This window comes from Falco naumanni, chromosome 2 (assembly GCF_017639655.2).
Source record: "Falco naumanni isolate bFalNau1 chromosome 2, bFalNau1.pat, whole genome shotgun sequence".
Taxonomy (NCBI): Eukaryota; Metazoa; Chordata; class Aves; order Falconiformes; family Falconidae; genus Falco; species Falco naumanni.
Genome location: NC_054055.1, coordinates 22989571 through 23011336, shown reverse-complemented (window position 1 = coordinate 23011336; position 21766 = coordinate 22989571).

The window sequence follows — 21766 nt, the reverse complement described above, 5'->3', positions numbered from 1 at the left end:
AAAGCTGCGTGGTCTGAAGTTTTGTAGTCTCATTCTGTAGTTATTGCAAACAGAGAAGTACATCCAGGGGATGGGTGTTTCAGTTTCTCAGCTATCTTCTGCTCAAATGGGATGGACCACTTCCATCCAGTGAGTTCCTGTGGCTGTGTCTGCATACTGGAAGTGTTCCCATTTTCTCAGGCCTAGTGCTTTCTCTGGCTGTCCCCTAGCACCATATGAGGTGATAAACATGTGCAAGTCATGCTCTGTGTCCTAGATCCATGATGAAGGATCCAGGAACTGCAGCTCACCTCAAGTCCTTGATGTGGCTTGTCAGGCTACTCGGGTCACTCAGCAGTTCAGTCCATGTGTAACTTACATTCCCGCCACTGATTGTCAGCAGCATGTTGATGACTAGCTTTGCCAGCGTGCTTGACTTTATACAGATGGGGAACATTAATCTCACTTTGCTTTGACCATCTAAAAGTTAAAAGATTTTATGTAGGTGCATGTATGCATCATAAGTCTGGATTGTGATATCAGAGCAGTGAAGTGTGATCTGTATTTGAAGAAGTATCCCTGTTTAGGAAGTGTTTAAGCACATTTTAGGTTAGCTTTATCTGCCGAACTGTTAAGCCTGTGCTCATTGAAATGAGGAAGGACTGCTTGATTTGGCATACAAGTAACAGTTTGGTAACGTTTCACTATAATATTTTAGCTGCAGTAAACAACAATGCCATGGCTTCATGACTCTAGAGAGTAATCCTGAAAGCAAAATTTCCCCTGCTGCTTCAGAACTGTTAAATAACTATTCTTATATAATTTGCTAAGGCAAGACCTAAAGTGTTTTCTCAAGCACCTCCAACTCAGGCATTGCATAGTAAGACAATATAGAGGATCAATAATACAATCTTAACCTTCCTTTGTAGTCAGTGCTGAACATTTGAGGGTTTCAGAGGAGATCCTGTGTGTTTGGAGGCTTTCTTCAGGTGAGTAAAAGGAAATGGTAGTAGTACAGTAGTGTCTGGACTCTCATGTTCTGGAGTGTATATTAGCACATACAACTGTACATAAGGCATCTCTGTTCATTTTCTGTGTTTCAGTGAATACCTAGTTTAAACTCGATTCAATCCAGAGATCAGAGGCCAGGTCCTGACTTGTGCCATGGAAGATGGGGTAAGGACTACAACAGGCAAGCTGTGCCAGTAACTAGGCATTGGTTCAAGCACTATCCCAAGGCTATCAGTCTGTGCAATTTAGCATGGACTCCTTGTAGTCCAGGCCTGTGATTAGTAGGAATCTTCCAGACAGAGGCCAGGAATAGTCTTGGAGTCAGCAAGGGCCAGGGATCACCTTCAATAAGCAGATGTGGCCACGCCATTTTAGGGAGTGAAGAGTAATGCCACACGTACACAATCGTTCCATCTCAAGGGAGCCTTCAAAAGGAAGTTTAATGTTGTGTGTGATAAGTGATGCAGCCACCAACAGGTAGGCTTTTGGGTCGCATTTTCTTTAAGCAAGATATCTAAAGGCCACTCATGCCTGTGTCCTACATGCTGGACTACGTAATCTGCAGCTTTCCCTAGAGACCAATATGTAGCCCTTTATAAAGTCATTACAGCAATGTGTTTATAGGCATAGGTAACTGATGGCATCATTGCCTTTCTGCATTGATGTGTGATTGTACCAATAAAACAGACAACAGATATTGAAAGGAGTGATCTGTGCAAGAAGCAAAACTGAGTCTGCAATTATTCTAAATCAGAAACATTTGCAGAAATGGGAGATCTGGTTTTAAAATTCTTGTTTAAAATAGGTATTTTTCCAGCATGGTATTTCTATTGCACAATATGAACTACATTTAGTAGTTTATTGTTTACTTATAAATGGTTATAAGATACTGAAAACTTGTTAGAGTTACTCCCTATAAATTTTAAGGCAATATATTCTGTAAATTATTAGTAAACTTGGAACTGATATTAATAACTTACCCTATTTACATCAAGAATGTGGTTTGCTAGAAAGTATTAGTTCATCCATGCAGCAGTATAAGGTGTTGATATTTTAATTCATGTCCATAGTATTATTCCAGTTAAATGAGTAACATTGAGATGCTGAAAGAATAAATCACCCTCTATCAAATAAAAACTATCAAATCCTAAAGATACAACAGTAAATAGCTCACTAGTGCTCAAAAATAGGGTAGTTAACTGCAAAGCTGAAATGACATCTCTGAAAGAAAATGGGCGGTTTTTTTAACTTTGCAGAAGCTGATGCTGATATTGAAAACCCATTCTAAGGGATGATTTAATGGGATTTAGCTAATATCATAAAACATTTCTGTATCACATGAAAAAATAGTCTAATCCATATACACACAAAATAAAGGATGGGAAGGAGGAAAACACTAAAACAAAGCAATGTTTTATATTTCTTTTGTCAGCCTTCTTTTTAGATGGTTTCTTCCCCTGTAATGCCAAGGAACAGAAGTATCTTTGTTCCTTTTATTTCGTAATTTTTTTTCATTCTGAGATGATTCTTAATGGTATGAATTCAGGGGTCATAAGACTTGTTTTCTTCACAGACCTTTGGCACAAAGGCCGGAGATTTAAATCTGCTCTTGACTTGCTTTTTCAGATAAAGTTCAAGTTCGCCATCTTTATTTTCAAAACCCTGGTCAGCTCTACCAAATCAACACTTCTTAACTTACATCCTTTCTCTTACCTTCAGGTACCTGAAAACTGTTTTTTTCAATCTAACCTAGTTCTGTAGGCCCCCGCTCTGAGCTGTGGACAGGTATCTCCAGAATACGATTTACTCCACAGTCAATGTTTCTAATAATAAATGACTCTCAGAAGGTGTTTTCCCTCTCCCATCCCCTCCATCCACCACAGATTCTACCAGAAGCCTCTTGGTTCATATATAAGAACCTCATAGTTTTTAGGGTGGCCTAGTACACCAGGCAGCCTTGGCTGCCAGCTAGGGGTGCAGGTCTCCTGTAACTTTGCTGGCACACCTGCAAGCCCTGTGCAAAGAGCTCCATCACCTTAAGGTGTCTTAGATGACAGTAGCTGCCTCCTGTGGTCACTGACTTGCACCATAGATCTCAGCTGGTTATAATGGGAGCTGTTTAGCTCACACTGCCTCAGTCGCTATATCTTTATCTGGCACTGACTGTCACCCAAACAGCTCTTGTTGGCAGGCACTGGCCTAGGTAATATATGAAAATAAATATATTCTTTCAGAAACAATTTGTATATCATCAAGGTGTCATTCCTTTGGTTATAGTCATAGTTAATATCTCTGGATGACAGAGGGTGTTTGGTCTTGCAACTGATCTTGGTTAACCTTTATAAAAAATTTTGCTGTTAACAAAATTGGTACAGAAACACTGAGATCATTTTTGGTGATCACATAAAGGTAATAATCACGGTGAATACAAAATATGTTGGAAGATTGGAGCAATTAAAATTGGAAGAAATGTAATAAAACAAGGGGAAAGTACAACAGAAATGTAGGACTAGAAAGTATTCGGGGCGGGGGGGGGGGGGGGGGGGGGGGGAGGAATGTAGTTCATTCTCTCCTTTAAGAAAGATGGACCTTGACACATGCTCATTTAGCTCGTTCTTAAACAACTTCTCCCTTTCCTCCTTAAAGTTTATTCCAGTATTTCACTATCTTTGCCAAGGGAAAAATGCCTTTTAAATCCTCCTTGAGTTTTTCTTGATACATTTTCAACTCTGTGTCTGTTGTGCTAGCTGTCATTAACATGAAAGACAGATTATTCCCTTCTCTGTTTTGCAGCAATCCTTTGTGACCAGGTAGCTCCTTGATCTTCTCTTTAGGCCAAACAATTTAATTTTTTTCAGTCTTCCTGGTTTAGTAGAGTTTTCCTGTCCTTTCATCATTATTGTCATTCTCCCTTGAACTTTATTAATTTGAAATGTTTTGCTCAAAACTTGTCCCAGCATTGCAGCTGCCTCAGCATGAAAGGAATGCTTCGTGTCATGTGGAGTGTTGTCCTTTCTGCGTGTCCTGGGGGGGATGTTACTTTTTTCATAAGTGTGGCACTGTTGACTCATGTCCAGCTGTCATCTGTTGTAACCTCAGACCCTTCTCTGAAGTTGCATTTCCTAACCAGTTGTTCTTTATTCTGTATTTAGGTGGATTATTCCTGCACAAGTGTAGATCTTGGCCCTTAGCCCCCTTTGAATTTCGTTTAATGTTTCTACTCCATGTGTCCACTTTGTCAAAACTACTTCAAATTCTTATCCTGTCCTCTGGTGTACTTGCAGTCACTCCCACTTTCACATTTCTTGCAAATTTTATAAGCATAAATTCTATTCCATAATTTATACCTTGAAGGAAAACATAAACCCAGAATCAGGTGAAACTTCATGCTAGACACTCTTCTATTTGATCACTATTAACTATTTTCAAGAAATTGTTAAAAAAACCCAGACTATGATATTTTAATGTAGATCATATGTGTATAACTTGATTGTGAAAGGATCGTTTGAGCTACCTGGAGTCAAAATGCTTAAACAACAGATAGCTCATGCCTAGACATGAACGTACTATCTCTGTATTCTTGCCTGTAGAAGACAATTAGACCGATTTAAAACAAGGTGTTCTTATGTGATGGCCATTTTTTCATCTCTTTTTCTAGCCATTTACCAATATCTAGATTAATTATTTATTACGTAATTTGTTCTAATTTAAAGTCATCAGTGTATAGTTCACCATCTTTATTTTGTTCCTTATTTTAAAATCAGCACTATATTCAGTCTGTCTTTCACATTCCTAGTACTTTGCTGCATTTTCCCTTTGTCAGTTCTTAGAGGTAATGATGAAGAGCTCTGAGATTGCTTCAGCCATTTTGTTAGGTGTTCTAGAATTAATTTTATCAGATGCAATGAATTTGGGTTTAATTCAAAATTTTAGTAGAAGCTGGGTGCTGGCTGGGGTTAGTGGATCTCAGAAAATGATACCAGTATGAGTCTGTATTCCTAAGTGAAGGCACTATAAAAATGCAATTGTGCATCTAGAACATAGCAATACAGGTTTGGTTCTGGTTTTGCAGCAGCAAGGAAGTGTTAAAGCTGTGGCTACCCTCAGATCTTATGATGCAATTCTCTTCATTCATAGGATCATGCCCCCGAAAGGGCTACTGGTGTGATCAGGGGAATGGAACATCTGTCTAACCAGGAGTGCATGGGTCACCGTGATTATAGCTAATACTTATATTGTTAGGACTAATAATGTTAGGACAGATGCTTTTGATTATCCAGAGGTGGAAATTTATGAATTTTGCCATTGTGATTGCTTGAGCCTACAGTTCATAAGACTGACAACCCTGGCTGAGCCAACAAGCTGTAGAAAGTCCATCTCCATGCCACTAGGGAAAAAAAAAAAAAAAAAAAAAAAAGAAGAAAGAGAATGAGGGAGAGAGTGGAATACTCTTTGAAGTCTGTTCGCCTTATAAGCAGCCAAGATAATTAATGTAAGTGATGTGCAGCACATTTATCTACATTATAAGACATGGGTGGTCAAGGAGAAGAGATTGTGTATTGCTCTGTATTACATAAACTGCCAAGCAGATTAATGATTCTTGGAAAAATAATGATCAGAAAAATGATAAAGATTTTTCTTTCCTATAAAGACAGATACAGACAGCTTAACCTGCTACAACAGCACTGCCAAACAGACAGGAACATCTGTTTGTGCTGATTTGACAGGCAATGGTTTTAAAGACACCAGGTGCCAGGATTATGTACCACTAAAAGATGTGCTTTTTTAGCCCTAAGTTCCATGCTGGCAAACGTCCAGATGAATCAAATTGAAAGACAAATTTCCTATGACATAAGTGGCGTGCATTTGTTTAAACTGAAGATGTGAGATGTTCCAGGGCTGCTATGACAGCAAAGAATTCTATTTCCCTAATTATGGACTAAAGTTTTCTCTCCTGAGTAGCTCAACATTGTTGTTAAAAGGAACTTACCCTCACCGTGATGAGAGTTGTCATGTTACATTAATAAATCTCTGAATAAAGAATAGCCTGTCAAAATTTAGAAAAGATGGGTAAATAGCCTAAATAGTAATTTAATTTTGTTTAGTATATCTTGACAAAGTATTTTCCAAGAATAAGATTATATTCTTGCTAATGTGTAGAACATCTAGGTACAGTATTAGTTTAACTGTTTTTGGATCAGGAATTAAAATTCACAGTGCTCATGGCTAGTGAGGTACAGTTGGGATATACTGTATATTCATGACTAGCATTGGAAGATGACAGTTCCTAGTTTGTCTGTGTTGTTCCAGTTCCCCTCACTTTCTTTTGCTGTGATGTAGCTGTGAGCTATTCAACCAGATTCTCTAGAAAGTAATACAGAGAAGCATTCGTGCTTGGGGTCAGCCCTTGTTTTCAACCTGCCTCTGCTAAAGAGATATCTGGAGGACACTTTGAAGCACCAATTGTCTCTGTATCAGCAAGTTTTTCTCAAATTAGCAGGTCTTTAGTGGAGTTCTACCTAATTGATTAACTGGTTAGGATAAATGATTTATGAGAAAAGATTAAAATAACTTTATACATATTGCTTGGTTAAATTACAATTACTCTGCCTTTAATAACGATCTACAAGTATTATTTGAGGAGCATATGTTCCTAGGAAGGAGATGAATTGTTCACTGTTATCCAGGGACCTATAACTAGAAATACAGCTGCAAGAATGATACAAAGCCAATCATCAAGATGATATTTGCAATCCCTTTAGTCACTTAAAATTAAGATTCATGCAAAACCAATTTCCTTGACAAGCAAGTTCATAGAATATTCACATCAGAGCATTCCCATACATAGACCGTATCATTTGTGTGCCTGGATACTCTCCTTGTATTGGCAACAGCTAAAAATCGGTTTAAAAAAATCTTTTTTTTATTCAGAATTCAAAAGCATCCGTTGCACAGACAGAAGCAATAGCAAGCGGCTAGGCATTACAGAGCAAGTAGCCAGCTGTGAGTAGATGATACTGAAATCAGTAATCAATGAACACATAGGGAAGGGTCACCAGAAAATGCTAGTATTAGCCTAAGGAAGCTCCATCTTCAGCCAAGGATGGGGGGAAAACACAGCCAGCCAGACTAGTCCAGGAGGCAGAAACTAAAATGCTCTGAATTGCTCTCAATTGGGTAACCTGTTTTGTTTCTCCCTAGATTCTGTTGGCCAGTGGCATTGTCCCCAGCTACAGTTAGACTTTATGAACACCCCACCCTACCGTCTGAAACAGGCACAGTAAAACCGTTCATTGTGCAACTGTACAAAGACAGAATGCTCTCAAACACTGCAGTCATGGACTAACTTATCCACTGGGAACATTTGTCAGGATTCATTCAAATATGACTGCTGTTTAAGTTTACCTTTTGTTTTGTGGTTCTGTTGTGCAGGAATTTTTTTTGTTTGTTGTTGTTAACTGAATGGATTGATTCTATGTTTTTGATAAGTGATGCTAGGATATTCAAGCCATTTTGAATAGGTGGGATTTGCTATATGGTATCCTGGTAAAGTCTTAGGCCAGTGCATTGCAGACTTTTTTCCAAGCCTGCTTTACTGCTGAAGTACAGGAGAAATAATTTTTTCCCCCCACCTTTTCATTCTTTTCTTCTTTTAGTGGTGTCTCAGCTGTGAATGAGTAGAGGTGGAGCGCTTCAGTCCAACTAGCAAAGGTTCCTCTGGGTGGTGATGGACATTCAGAAGCAGCATTAAGCATTGTGTCCTATGGACTTTCCAGGGTGATTAGAGGAGAACATAGGCCAAGGAGATGATATAATGAAAATGGAGGAGAGAAGAGTCAGAGCACAGTCAGCCCTGTGATTCTTGCAAGAGCATTTATTTGCCCTTGTAAATTCAGATTATTTCTAGTGACAAACAGCTTCTATTCACCTGTATGCCCTACCTCATCTGAAAGTGTTTTGATATATGTAGGTGTGTGCCTCAATATCTGTAGATGCAGATACATATATGCTCCTCACCGACAACTTACGTCATAGACCAAGAAGCCCTTTAGTAATATTTCTGATTCACAACTGCTTCAGAAAGATTTAATCACATGTTCCTCTTTGAGACATATAAGTTCTCTGAAAAGGGCCAGAAGGATTAAAATGAGGGTGAATTGCTAGACCCCTTTCCTATTAAAAAGCCTGACATTGTACTGTAGAGTGATCATTGCTGCCAGACCCAAGGATAACAGCTTGGAACCCCATCCAAATCTAATAGAATTAATAAGATGCAAGATTTTGTATCCTTACGTGAAAACTGGATTTTCACTGTTAATAGATTTTCACTGTTTGTCATAGGCAGATACTTCAGTGTAAAATGCCAGAGGATGCAAGACAGTTACTTTGATGCAGTTTCTTGAATTGTAAGTACCCTGAATTTTACACTGTGATAAATAGCTAATATGAATTTGAGTGTGTTTTACAGTGAGGTGGGAGGTTTGTGGAGACATAACCATTGTCTTTTTTTAGACATTTCTGACAGATGAAAGGAGCCTTAATAAGAATGCAGAAAAAGAATTTATACGCACTTCAAAGCTCCTTTATACTGCCAAAGTGGCGATTAGTGGCTTTTGTGCAAATGGCAATCAGACCCATGTGGTTTTGAACAGTTTTTTGATGTGTGGAGAACATCTTAGTAGAATTATACTGTGTGGAATGGTTTCTCATAGCTACAACTTCATTAGTTTTTGTATGGTTAAATATGGAAAATGGGGGTGGTGGTGTTAATTGTACTTTTATCTACTTTTCCCATTGGTGGTCAAGTGAAAAAAAATTTGGGGAGGAAGGGAAATTATTTCCTTTGGTTAATGTGCTGGTTTTGGCTGGGATAAAGTTAATTTTCTTCATAGTAGCTAGTATGGATTATGTTTTGGATTTGTGCTGATAACAGTGTTGATAACACAGGGATATATCTGTTATTGCTGAGCCCTGCTTACACAGAGCCAAAGGCCTTTTCTGACTCTCACACAACCCCACCAGCAAGCAGGCTGGGGATGCACAAGGAGTTGGGAGGGGGCACAGCTGAGACAGCTGACCCCAACTGACCAAAGGGATATCCCATACCATATGATGTCATATTCAGCAATAAAAGCTGGGGGAAGGAGAAGGAATGGGGGATGTTTGGAGTTATGGTGCTGTTTTTTCCAAGTAAGTGTTATGCATGATGGAGCTATGCTTTCCTAGGGGTGGCTGAACACCTGCTTGACGATAGAAGGTGGTGAATGAATTCCCTGTTTTGCTTTGCTTTTGAGTGTGGCTTTTGCTTTACCTGTTAAACTGTCTTTATTTTAACCCATGAGTTTTCTTACCTTTACTCTTCCAGTTCTCTCCCACATCCCACCAGGGGAAGTGAGTCGCTGTGTGGGGTTTAGTTGTTGGCTGGCGTTAAACCATGACAATTTTTTTTAAAAAAACCAAAACTTTGGAGGTAAAATATCAAACAGTACATTATTTGGCTTCCAGCCTGATCAGTCTCTGTACAGCTCTGTCAACTTTACAAAACTTGTTGTCCAAAAGAGTGGATAAGTGAGCTGCTCCTAATGTTTGCTTTGTCCTGCTGTGGCTGGTGTCTGCTTTCTGACACTTGCCTTGAAAGTTCTTTAGGGCAGTGAAGTGATCTCATTATTTTTTGAATTAGGGAGAACTCAGTATTTCAGTGAGATTTTTGAGGTGATATAGTAAGAAAATACTGATGACTACAGTATTATGATTACTGAAACAATAACCATTTTTGGTGATGTTCCAGGTATAATTCAAAACTAAGGTTCAAGTTAAAAATTATACTGGAAACAAAAGTCACGGTTTGGCTCAGAAGGAGTCAACTTGAAGGCTTGTTAGGCTACATGAGACCGAGTAGTCATTTGTTATTCTAGGGTAAATGAGATAGGAGGTTGTAATTACTGGTGATTTAACTATTGCTTTTCAGCCTTCTATAGTTTCATCTGGCTAAACCAGGCTTCTCCTAATGCATTAAATACACAGAATAGGTCATATATTTTGGCCAACTTAACTGTGAGATACAGGGAGCAAAGTGCATGTTTGCTCTGACTAGGATTGGCAGTTAAGGTAAATTTTCGGTGACATTTCTGTGCCTGTGAAGGATTAGAGGACCTCACGCTATTTGCTAGAAGCCTTAGAAACTCCACCACAATGCTTCAGCACTGAAAAAGATGGTTTTGCTCATGCTGTTACTTAAACACCTGGTCATGGCTCCAGATCCCAACTGCTGTGTCACCACAGAAGAGTGCTCTGGCTCCAAAGAGCTCTGTGTCATAGCATTGTAATAGACAGTCAAAGTGTAAGAGTGCAAGGAAGCTGTAAAATTTCCCAATGATTGTCAGCAGATGCCTAGGCATTGTCAAGTATTTTCATGCAAGACTATGAAGAATAAGTAAGTAGCTTTGATGATCACAGGAAACTTTCTAAAATGGATGGCAGACATGGAGAAGGCATGAAAATGCTTATCTGAAAATGTAGTGAGAAAGAGTTTTGGAGCATCTGGAAAATGAACACTTTGATGCAAGAGTGGGAGTGTTACAAAGACCAGCCACATGGAGGAAAAAGAACATGCAAGATTTGCGCAAAGGTATAGGTATCTTGCCTTCCTTGAGGACTAAGATTTTCGTAGGCTTTGGGCAAAGCAAAGAATGCCATAGGTGGAAAGGGAAAGGCTGTCCCAGCAATGATACAGAGTTCATGGCTAGCCCTACTAAGGCTAGCCATATGCTATCCCAGCTGTTGTGTGTAAGCACCAGCATAATTTTGAAAATCAGCCCTGCCAAGATAGAACCACAATCTAAGACTCAATTCCTTATTTTCTGTGCTGTGCTGCTGTTGTCTTTCCACTGTCTCCTCTTTCTCTCCTGCCACCATCCTCCAAAAAAGGGGCTTTGTATGCGTTTAGGAAGCAGTTTTCTTTACAGTGGCAAATTCCAAGGGACTGAGCTGAAAACCCTGAGGTACACAAAGACTTCTTTTCCTCATTTCCCTTCCTCCCAGGTTTGCACTGTTTTTCCCATCATGAAGTTGTGGCCTATGTCTGAGACTCCAGCAGGGACATGCACTGCAATGCAAATAGTACAAGACTAATTACTTTAGTCATTACCAATAGGGACTTGGGAGTCCTAGATGGGATTAGGTGTGTACAAGATTCAGCCTGAAAGTTATTTTAACTGTTCTTTCTTCCACCATGCTGCACTTGCAGTATTGTCAGAAACCCTATGTCAAACCAGCCTGGAGGGAATTTTTGTATCTGAGTTCTCATCCCTTTAAGACTATGATTTAAAATAGGAGCTTAGATGCAGACTGAACAATTGCAAACCTACTAAGCACTGCTGTAAACTAAAATTACTATGTAGATATAGATAGGTAGATGGATAGATAAAAAGGCTTCTGAATAGCTCCTAGACTTCTACTTTTTCCCATGACAGACTATTGCAAGTGATTGTGTTGATTTACATTGCGTACAAATTGCCCAGGACTTTGGCAGTACATACTTGAATTATTTACTATCAGTTGTAGAATCATTGCTTTAAGTGGACAGCCTGCATGCAGAACCATATTTTAAAACATTTAGTAGCAATAACAAAATTATATTAAAAGAAAGAGGAGGGAAAAAAATAGAAAATACTGATTAATACAAAGGCAAATCTTAAATAGAAGACTTTTTTAGCTGTGAGACTATGTTATAAAGGTAATTTTCCGGAGCATTGAAATTAATTTGTTTTACTTTTGCAAATAAAAACTTAAGGTGGATCAGACTTTAAGGAAAGTTACCTTGACAGAATAATTATATAAAAAGGCAGGGGAGGGGAGAGAAAATTTATAGATTTTACCTTGGAGTCACCTAAATGACAAAATAATCATTGCAGGGTGTAGTCTGTTTAGCAATGACCTTTTCCTTTTTTTAATAATAGCTGCATAATTTCAACACAGAAATTATTTCAGATATCTCTGAATATAAATAACATTTTTCCTTGAAAGTGTAAAAAAATAAAACCACAGTTGCATAGCTGCATTTCAAATATATGAAATAATTCATACAATAATTTAATTATGGTGAGCTTTTAAAAATCACCTAACTAGATTAATCCCGTGGCTCCTTTTAGTTTTCAGTCTGTCTGGTTCTTCTAAAGGTGGACTGCACCACACATTGCTGCCCAGGCTAGTGGTGCCTAAGCATCAGTCTGAGCTAGTCTGGCTAACTGAAAGCAGTCTAGCCAAGGAAGCATGTGGCTGCATCCAGACTGATTAATACAAGGGAAAAGCATTGCACAGAGAACTGTGCTGCAATGAGCTGTTTGCGTACAGTCCTTCATGCAGAATTGTTTTGGTATCTCTGCACACCCTCTGTCCTAAAAGACAATGGCTTGGCATCACTTACCAGACTCTCCCCATGCCTTTGAAATATTTAATAATACATTTGCCATGAAGCTCTCTGCTGCTTTCTCATCTGAAGAAACAGTTTGGTTATATTGCACTCGTTTTGTTTCCAAGTGTGGGAGTCTGCGTGTTTGCCTGAAGGTGCTGCAAGGAAGATAGGTAACAGTTTGTCTAATGCTGTTTTGACTGTAGCAAATTTAGAAAAAGAGAACCCAAAAAGGAAGATGCAAATTGACACAAAGTTAACAATGTCAGCTAAGTGCTGGGAATGCAAAACGCTGAGCCAAGTTTCACACAGAATTATGAATCCAGTTCTGTGATCCATATTTAACTCATTTAAGTTCAATAGGAAACGGTATCTTTGGAGTCATTAATTTCTACCCTTACACACGCTGTTGCATGTATATGTGTACACACAAAAATTCTAAATTATTGTTATATTATTTACATTTTTAAAAATACAGTAGAAAATTCACAGAATGCTTATCAAAAGTGAGGGGCAAGAAGATGTCAAATCCAAATTTCTTGTTTACTGACATCCTTGGAAATATAATGGAAATTATCTTTCTATAATAGTTTACAATTACTGAGCAACCTTGGGAGTTCAAGTAGAAAATCAATTTCCAGCTCTTCTGGATGGATGCAGAAAATTCTACTGGCCACCCCAAATAGCTCTGCATACTAAAATATATCTTAACTTTAAAGGTTATAAATTAAATTTATTTTAAAAAAATAAATATAGTTACCCCATAATTTAAACATTGACCTTATTATTTGGAAATAGGCCATATTCTGAGCACTTGTTAAAGAACAATATAAAAGGTAAGTGCACTCTAACACATTACCAGATGTCATACATATCTGTACAGCCCTGCATGCAGGAAATCAAGCAGCCAGAAAATTACCAAAGTTTTTAAGAAATAAATGAAAGTCTCGTGTTTATTTGAAATTTCTGCTTAAAAGCTTGATTCCTTAAAGTCCTTTATTCATTTGAGGGATGGAGACCTATTCCTGGGACCAGATTGACCTTCTAAGGTTTTATCTTCTGGTGCAGCAGTTCTTGAGAGAATATGAAGGCAGAAGCTATAATTCTCTTTCCAAATGGCATGTGGAAAACAATCCTTTTATGTTACTGTGCTGACAGAATTGAGCTATGTGCAATCCCATTCGCTCACAGCTATGCTTACATGACTTTGTCTTGAATCAGGGAAAATACTTCCTACAGTAACTTTTAAAGAGACTGCTCTTTATTTTTTTCAGGGTTTAATGTGCAATTCTAGTACTGGTACAATTTTGGGGTTTTTCCCTCTGCTGTCATTTATGCTTAGCAATTAAAATACAACCCCTGACTGAAAATTTTCTCAGGCTCTTGAAATGAATGTACAAAGTAGCCCTGTGGGTGGTGGTATTCCTAAGTTGCACGCAATGATGATATAGCAAGAAACTGCTACAGACAGTTGCATCGTATGAACACAGTCCGGTATTATTGTATTACCTTAGCAGAATATTCAAGACATCTCTAAGTTATGCACTGTTTGATACTGTTGAAATGGCCAGTTCTCATACTGTATGTGTTTCAGCTCTACTTTCATTCCACAAATGAGGAAAAGGAAGTAAAAACCAAGCCCTTGTTGGAGGGACCATCTCCTAAATAAAAGGCAGTGATCTTTCTATGTGATGGATATTCTTGGAAGGGCATTCTGTGATTTTAAACTATTATTTCACAAGCTGCAGCTTTTGTAGAAAAAAATCACTTGAGGCATGGAAGTTCCAGACAATATGAAGTCAAAGTGAATTTAAAATGCTATTAAAAAAATGCAAAAGCTGTGTAAGTGTTGGAGGAAAATGCCGGATCAGTGCTACTGTAGGCTGTACACCTCAGCTTTGTCCCCTGTATAGCCCCAGACCAGGCCTGCAAGTGCGCTCAGTAAATAGATGCTAGACAATGAAAGTTTAATATTAGTAAGACTGTACCTGACAGTTCAAAGAAGTTTCTAAGAACAGAAGACCCTAACCTCTAGGAGGCTGAGACGGTGGAGATTGTCTATTGTGATTACTCAGAACTGAGACGTGCAGAACCTGAAGTGATCATCCTTGAAAGAAAAAGTAAAATGGTGAAGTGGTCAAGATATAGAACAACTTGTGAAACCAACTGTCAAGATAATGACTAATAAAAGACTTGTTTGAAACCAATAGATTAGGTAATGCTTTGTAGAGACTATAAATGTAGAGCTAAAAATCCTGTAACCTTGTCACTCTCTGCGGAGGTGACCCAACGCTGCTGTACCGATTAAAACTGCAAACCCAGAGTAACCCACAAGAGTTTGAGTCTCTTCTTTTACAGTAAGAAAAGGAAGACCTCTAGCTTCATGTTTGCCTCTTTTAAGTCTATATTTAGCATCCATAGCAAGATACTAGTTTAGCATGAGAGGGTTCAACTGCAATGTGTTGAAGGAAGTATCAGGTGCTATATGCACTTGTTCTGTCTTTTCATTTCCTTTTCACTTCATTTTGTATAGCTAACATGCACCTCAGGATTTTTCTCCATAGCCTTTTCATATCTGGTGTGATTATTTTTTTTTTCCTTTTCAATTCCTGCTAAGTAAAGAATCTCTATCACAAACAGTGATGATTAGAATAATTATTTCTTTTTTTACCTTCTCTTCTTCATATTTTCACACTTTTATTACCTGAAACTCCTTTCTAACATATGTGGAATCATATATAATACTATGTTAGAAATGTTTTTGCTTAGTTCATTGCTCAGTTTTCATAGCCTTACTATAGGTCACTGGTCCATTGATATGTAAGGTGCTGTGTTAAATATAGTTAATTAATTACTAATTGGATATCCACAGGTGTTATTCAGCCAACACACATCTGATAGACGTGTCTATGCTGCATGCTACCAAGTTACAACTATTGCGTCTATAAAAGCCCATTGTGCAGTTATCAAAGCAAATAATTGCACTGATTTCATGGGGAATACAATGAAATTTAGCATGAAATCTTAGGTATGCGGGTAAGTTCATTTTTTTCTCAAGTGGCAGTGGTCCAGCATACAGCTGGATGATATGGTGAATCCTGTAATGTACTTTGCAATACCAGTGCTGTTACTTCCAGCCACTGCTCCTACTTAAATAGGTACATTATGTGAGTTAAGGAGGATTTACTCAATGCCTGGACAGATTAAAGGTTAAAAATTCCATCTGTTTGTGCAAGAAATCTGTTCTTATGTGTCTTTTATCCATTTCTTAGCTCTTAGTAAAAGAAAAAGTCAGGATCGAGGTTTCAGCTGATTTAAATTTAGGGCAGCTGCTTTGGCTTTATCAGAGTTGCTTGGGCTTAACAGGAGCTGAGAACCCCCCTTAATTAACATGTAATTTTACTCACTATCTAGGAAATGTGATTCAAATTAAGTTGGAATTGTAAAGCTTCCAGGAGCCTTATGTGATGTGAATTGAAATTTTTCTAGTGCCTATAGTCCTTTTAGCTTCTGTAAATGACAGTCGAGGTGATTTCCTTGCCAAAATAAAGTAACGTTGAAAAGTGGGATGTAGGGATGAGCACATGGCAAAAGGCAAAACAGAGCACTACGGGGGGAAAAAGAAAGTCAGCATCAAGACTGACAAACTGTTCCCTCATTTTCACATGGAATGTAAATAGAAAGTTATATTGATATTGCACACAGATGCCTGAAAACTCTCTGGCTTATGCAGCAGAATTAGACACACATGAATACTTAAATCAACAGAATTTTAATGCATGGCTAAAACAAACTCGTAATGACCATACTATATCAGCTGTGTTGCAGCTGTCTCTGGCTATCAAAGATTCCTTTTCCTGACCTAAGGGAATGGTAGCTCACTTTTAAAATGTAAAATTCACAGGAAAGGAGAATTCTTTAAAGCATTGGGAATAAAAAAAACCCAAAACCTAAACAGTTGTGTTTTGATCACAAAGTAGAAGATAATGTCAGGTAATACACAGATGTTCTGTTCATAGACAGCCATCTAATTGCCTCCACTTACATTGTGTGGGAGGGAACAGAAGGACCTAAATCTTGTAAAGTACCTTTTGTCTAGCTGCTGCTTCTTCCTAAGAGCAGTTTTGGTTGAAGCAGTTAAGGCAGACAAAAAATGCAAGGGTAGGATGATTAAAAGTGTAACTATTTCAGGATAATGCAGTTTCTGATGTCCGCACCATACATTCTTGCTTAGGAACGGTGTTGGACTGTGGGAGGGGTCTGGGTACAAAGTGCTGTGGCTTTGCACAGGCAAGTAATGCTTTCCTATCTGAGAACAGAAGAAAGCAGGGTGAAGATGCGTGGGATCTTCCTTTTCTTATTATGCAAACTTACAGGTAGTGCTCCTCCCCCTTCTTCACAGCTGCTAAACTAGGCAGGGATTTGCAGTGAAACTTCGGGGGTTTCTGCCTTCTTCCAGACTGCGTCCTGATGCAGTAGCTGCCAGAGCTGGGTAAGGTAGTTCTAGCTTATTGCTGCCTATCCAGGTTGCATCCTGAACTTGTAACCTGCTGGTTTAGAGACACGATGCCTCAGGTATGTAGGGCTATCAGTTACCTTGTGTCTTTTCCAATGATATTTCTGTGAAAAAGAATGCCATGCCAGTGTTTCAATGGCTCTTTCTGCCGATATGTAACATTCATTCCCTTCTATGCAAAACAGAAGTAAATAAAATGGTATGTAAATGTTCCCAGGCTTAGAAGTCAATGAAATTTTTTCAGAACAATTGTCTGGTCCATGGATAATCATATCTATTCTGTTTGACCTGATAACACCATTTAGTTACATTGCCTCTGTCTTATTAAGCTCATGGAGGCATAAGGGGAAAAACAGAAGCTTCTGAACAAGAAAATTAAGGCCAGATGACTCTAACCAATTTTTATACAAGTATGAACACTTCTTATTTTGTCTGTCTTAAACCAGTGTAAATTATGCAGAATGCTAGTAGGCATCAGGTATTATCGGCATCCAGTATTTATAATCCAAAGTGTGACTCTTTTGGCACAGCCAAAACACGCCAGTCAGGAACAAAGTTAAGTGTATTAAAAAAACTCAAAGGAACAATACTCAATAAATTTTGAGATTGCTTTGAGGTAGGAGTTGCCTTTGAATGTGGAAGAGTATATGCTAATAAATTCATAGAAATTTGTCTGCTTCATAATTCTTTTAAGTAGAGACTTTGTCTCCCTACTTCATAGCAGAGTTTCATAGAGTTTTGACACAGACTAGAGCTGTGGACTCAATGATTTTAAAGGTCTTTTCCAACCTAAATGATTCTGTGATTCTATGCATATACAAGATTTCTCTGTCTTCTTCAGATCTCATTCCCTGACACTTAAACGTGCTCTTACTTTGTGCTGATATTTTGCTATAGTAACTAGAATTGCTTACCTGACCCATACTGTTAGAATCATTTACTTGACAGACACCCTCTTATTTCAGTAACTTTTATTGTTGAATTGCATTGAGGGGGAAGGACTCCTTATAGGTATGTTTGGGACTGGAAGATCTTATGCTATGAGATGATGATGATAGTGATGATGGTAATAATATGTTATGGAGGTGGATGTTTACAAAATAGTGGCATTCCGATAGTGAGCAAGCCAGTAAGAAAATAAAAATATAAGATCTTTACAGATAAGGAGATTTTAAAATCAAATCTCTTGCACAGCTGTTAAAAAAATAGTTTTAACAGTTTGTGTGCTTTTTCCAGGAGAAAATGAATTAGCGTACTAATTGTAAAGCTGATTCTTGGGTTGTCTTTATTAGTTAATAAGGATGTAACCAGACATCTCATTGGAGACTTATTTATTTATTTATTACATTTCCAGTATGATTACACTAGGAAAGAGATGGAGAAAAGTATTTTTGATGTCCAATCCCAAATTCAAAAATTATTACCTAGTTTCCAGATCACACTCTATAACTAAATCTATCACATCCAATATGAGTAGCGTCCAAGAGCAAAATATTTTAATTTCTCTTCTTTACGGCTGCAAACACTGTTGGTCTGTCTAGAAAAGCTTGCTTTGCTACTGCATTTGGAAAACACACTTGTACAGAAGAGAACCTTGTTTTCCTGTATTTGAACACTCCTTTCAATAGTATAGAAGACTTTTATCAGCAGCTATTTATGCCATATTAATTATGGCCATTAGGCCATAATAACCTCTTGCCTTGCTGTTATTTGTTGAGGCTCCCTTTCCCTCAGATGTTCTACCTGATTGACATACCTTCTTTGATTCAGAGCAGTTGGTCTTAGCCACTCTGCAGCTGTGAAGTTTCACGTTGGGGTTTTGGATTTTTTTTTTTTTAGTTATGAAGAACATGTTAGGTGCCCAAAATCAAATATCTTCGCTTTTTTGTGACTACATGAGGTAGTCTAATGAAAGATATTACCTCTCCAGACCTTGCTTGTCTTCAGGTAGCAAATAACATTAGATTCTTTCTCTGCAACTTTTGTCAGATTTTTCTAGATATTTCGCACTGCTAACACTGTCTAGTTTTCCTTCATGCTTATATAAACTCCAAGCTTACTTGGAAGTTAGGAAAGAGTTAGGAAAGAACTAATGACAGCTGTGTTTTCCTCATGAGGAAGTTTTCTTAACAACCTACACTAGCTGTTTTTGTGGTTCTCAGGTACAGGCTTAAATATCTGACACTTTACAATGTTGTTTTTCTCTGAAGGCAGCGATCACCATTCCTTTTGTTGGCAGAAGAGTGTGACAGAGGATGGTGATATGCCAAAATCAATCAAAGTCTAAGACAGGCTACCTTCTGATTCCCTGACCATGACACCAGGTCATGGACTATCTTTCTTTGCTAATACAGTCAGGTCAAGATTTGCTGTAAGTACCAAATTCCAGTTGGTTCCAGTTGAACAGTCTCATTCCAAGAGTTTTAACTGTTTCAGATTAGTCATTTGTCATACCATTACACTGGAAATGTTCGAAATGTAGTAGCCGAGGAACAACTGCTACAGATAATAATGCTATATAATAACTGCCATATCAAGTAAACCAGCAAGTGTTGACCAAAATACAGATAAGGCTGGAAACAGCCTTTACACATCTTTGAAATTGATGAGAGAAAGGCTGAACTTCACACATTTCAAGGCCACTGGGAACCATGATGGCTATCCAGCCTTAACCACTCACAAAGACACGCTGCAGAATTTGAACAGTTGAAAAAAATTATTCTGTAAAAGAATAACAGTCCAAACTCCAATAGTCCAAAAAATAGTTTAAATCTCTTAGGAAAGCTAAGTTCTTTCTTGAGTACAGCTGAAATAGATGCTAGACTGGATCACAATTCCTTGGAAGTTCTTGTAACCCTTTCTTTATTAAGCAAATTGTCTTATAGACCTGGAAATGTGCAAAAACATTCAGAATTTTGTGTTTCCCTTGCATCAGTTCCAGCTTTATATTTTTAGCATTGTTATCAGGGTAGATGTAATTTCTGCCTTGGTGGAAAAAGCTTACATTACGTTTGAAGCCCCTCAGTGCACCTCCTTTCCTGCCGCTCCCTTTGTTTTCCCCTAGAATCTGACACTGCACTGAGTGACCTTCCAAGTCTCCTTGAAGGCAGAAGGATGGTTGAAGCTCCTGGCTACAGACAAGGGGCTGATGCATTTGTTTGGCTGATGGGGTTAAAGCTTTGCATCCTGAAGTAGTGTGGGGGTAAAGAGAGTTCCTTTCTGAAAGAATGTGGTGTCATCCTTACAAACTAACAAAATCGGACTCCTTGGGTTTTGGCCTCGATCCCCACTTCCGAATGGACCATAGACCAGTTGTTTTTGCCTACAGGCCTTCTACAAGAGTGCTGATGTGAAGCACAGGAGCTATGAGCTTAAGCTGTGGCAGTAAATTGCTTGTTCCTGTGGCTAGCTGTTAGAGAAAGGTAAGCTAGTGCGAAGGGATGTGTAAATTCAGGAAGGATTTTCAGGCTGTAATTCTCTCTCATAGGGTCTGAAAGAAAGAAAAAAAGAAAATCTCTCATTTCTTACTAGATCACAGAAAGCTGACATTGGCAATCCCTTTGGTGTCTGGCTTTCCCCGCTTTCTGTATATGAAATTATGGTGTTTCCCTTGGATTTCTGTGTCCTGTGTGTTGTAACACTCAGCATACCTTGTGCATTTGGATCCATACATACTCGTGAAATCTCTAATGGTGCAGAAGAATCTGTATGGGCTTTTATAAAATCCAAAGCATTGAATAAATCTTCCAAGAGTAAAGTTAAAAGAATGCTTGGTCTTTTAATGTGCAAAAATAGCTAGGAAAAAAAGTCAAATTACTTCCATGAAAATTCTTAATCATTGCTGGTAACATCACTAGTCTGGAAAGCAGTAGTTTCGTTGTGACTAGCTACTATTCCTTTTTTAGTGTTTAAGAAACTGATGATGATTCAACATGCTTTACTGCATCTCTCTTCAATCTGTGTATGCTCTGTTTTCAATTTAAATTAGGAGAAGGTTGTGTTTTTCATTGCGGAACTAAACATTATATAGACTCCATCATTCCATCTCTAAGCCACATTTTTACTACATTGTCAAAAAGATAAAGCAAAAAGGCATGATGTTATTCTAATCCCTTAGAGTAGATTCTCATGTTGACATGAGTCTCGTGCATTTTTTTAGTCACCAAACAGCTGATACTGAAAGGGCTTTTTTGCAGGACATCTGTACTGTCCTTTGTATTGACTGAAACATGAGGGATTGCTAAGCAGTTAATCCTCACCTCTATGGTATCACAGTGATTCTGTTCTGTCTGTGAATAGCTGAACTGCAGTTTTTATTAAAAAGGACTGAGTTATTTGCACACAATTTGTATGATGTTAGCCAACATTCATTTTTTTTTCCTCACAGCATCTCTGGACATCTTATTTTATTGTATTCATTTTTCACTTTAATGTACCTAACTCAAAATATATCAGGACTACGGATCTGAAACTAGTTCATCTTGGTTATTTAGGCCACATGATTTAATTTCATAGACCAAAAGGAAATGATATAAGGCTGTATTTGTTCTCTGATTGGATAAGTATGTGTGCGCTTATCAAATAAACAGTTACAGAAGCAAATTTACATGCATGAAATCGAAATTTGTTTTGCCATGAACATAAACTGTGTACAGAAATTAACTCCAGGTGGGTGAAGAAAAGTGTAGCTGGAGGAGATTCAGCTACTGACATGAATCTGCATCATACTGGTGTTTTATACGATATCCTCTTAGCTGGTCTGTCTGTTCTGTTGGTTTCATTTACCCCCACATCCGAGGTCTTCCATGCTGCATCATAAGCTCATTAACTTGTATGCTTCACTCATTAAC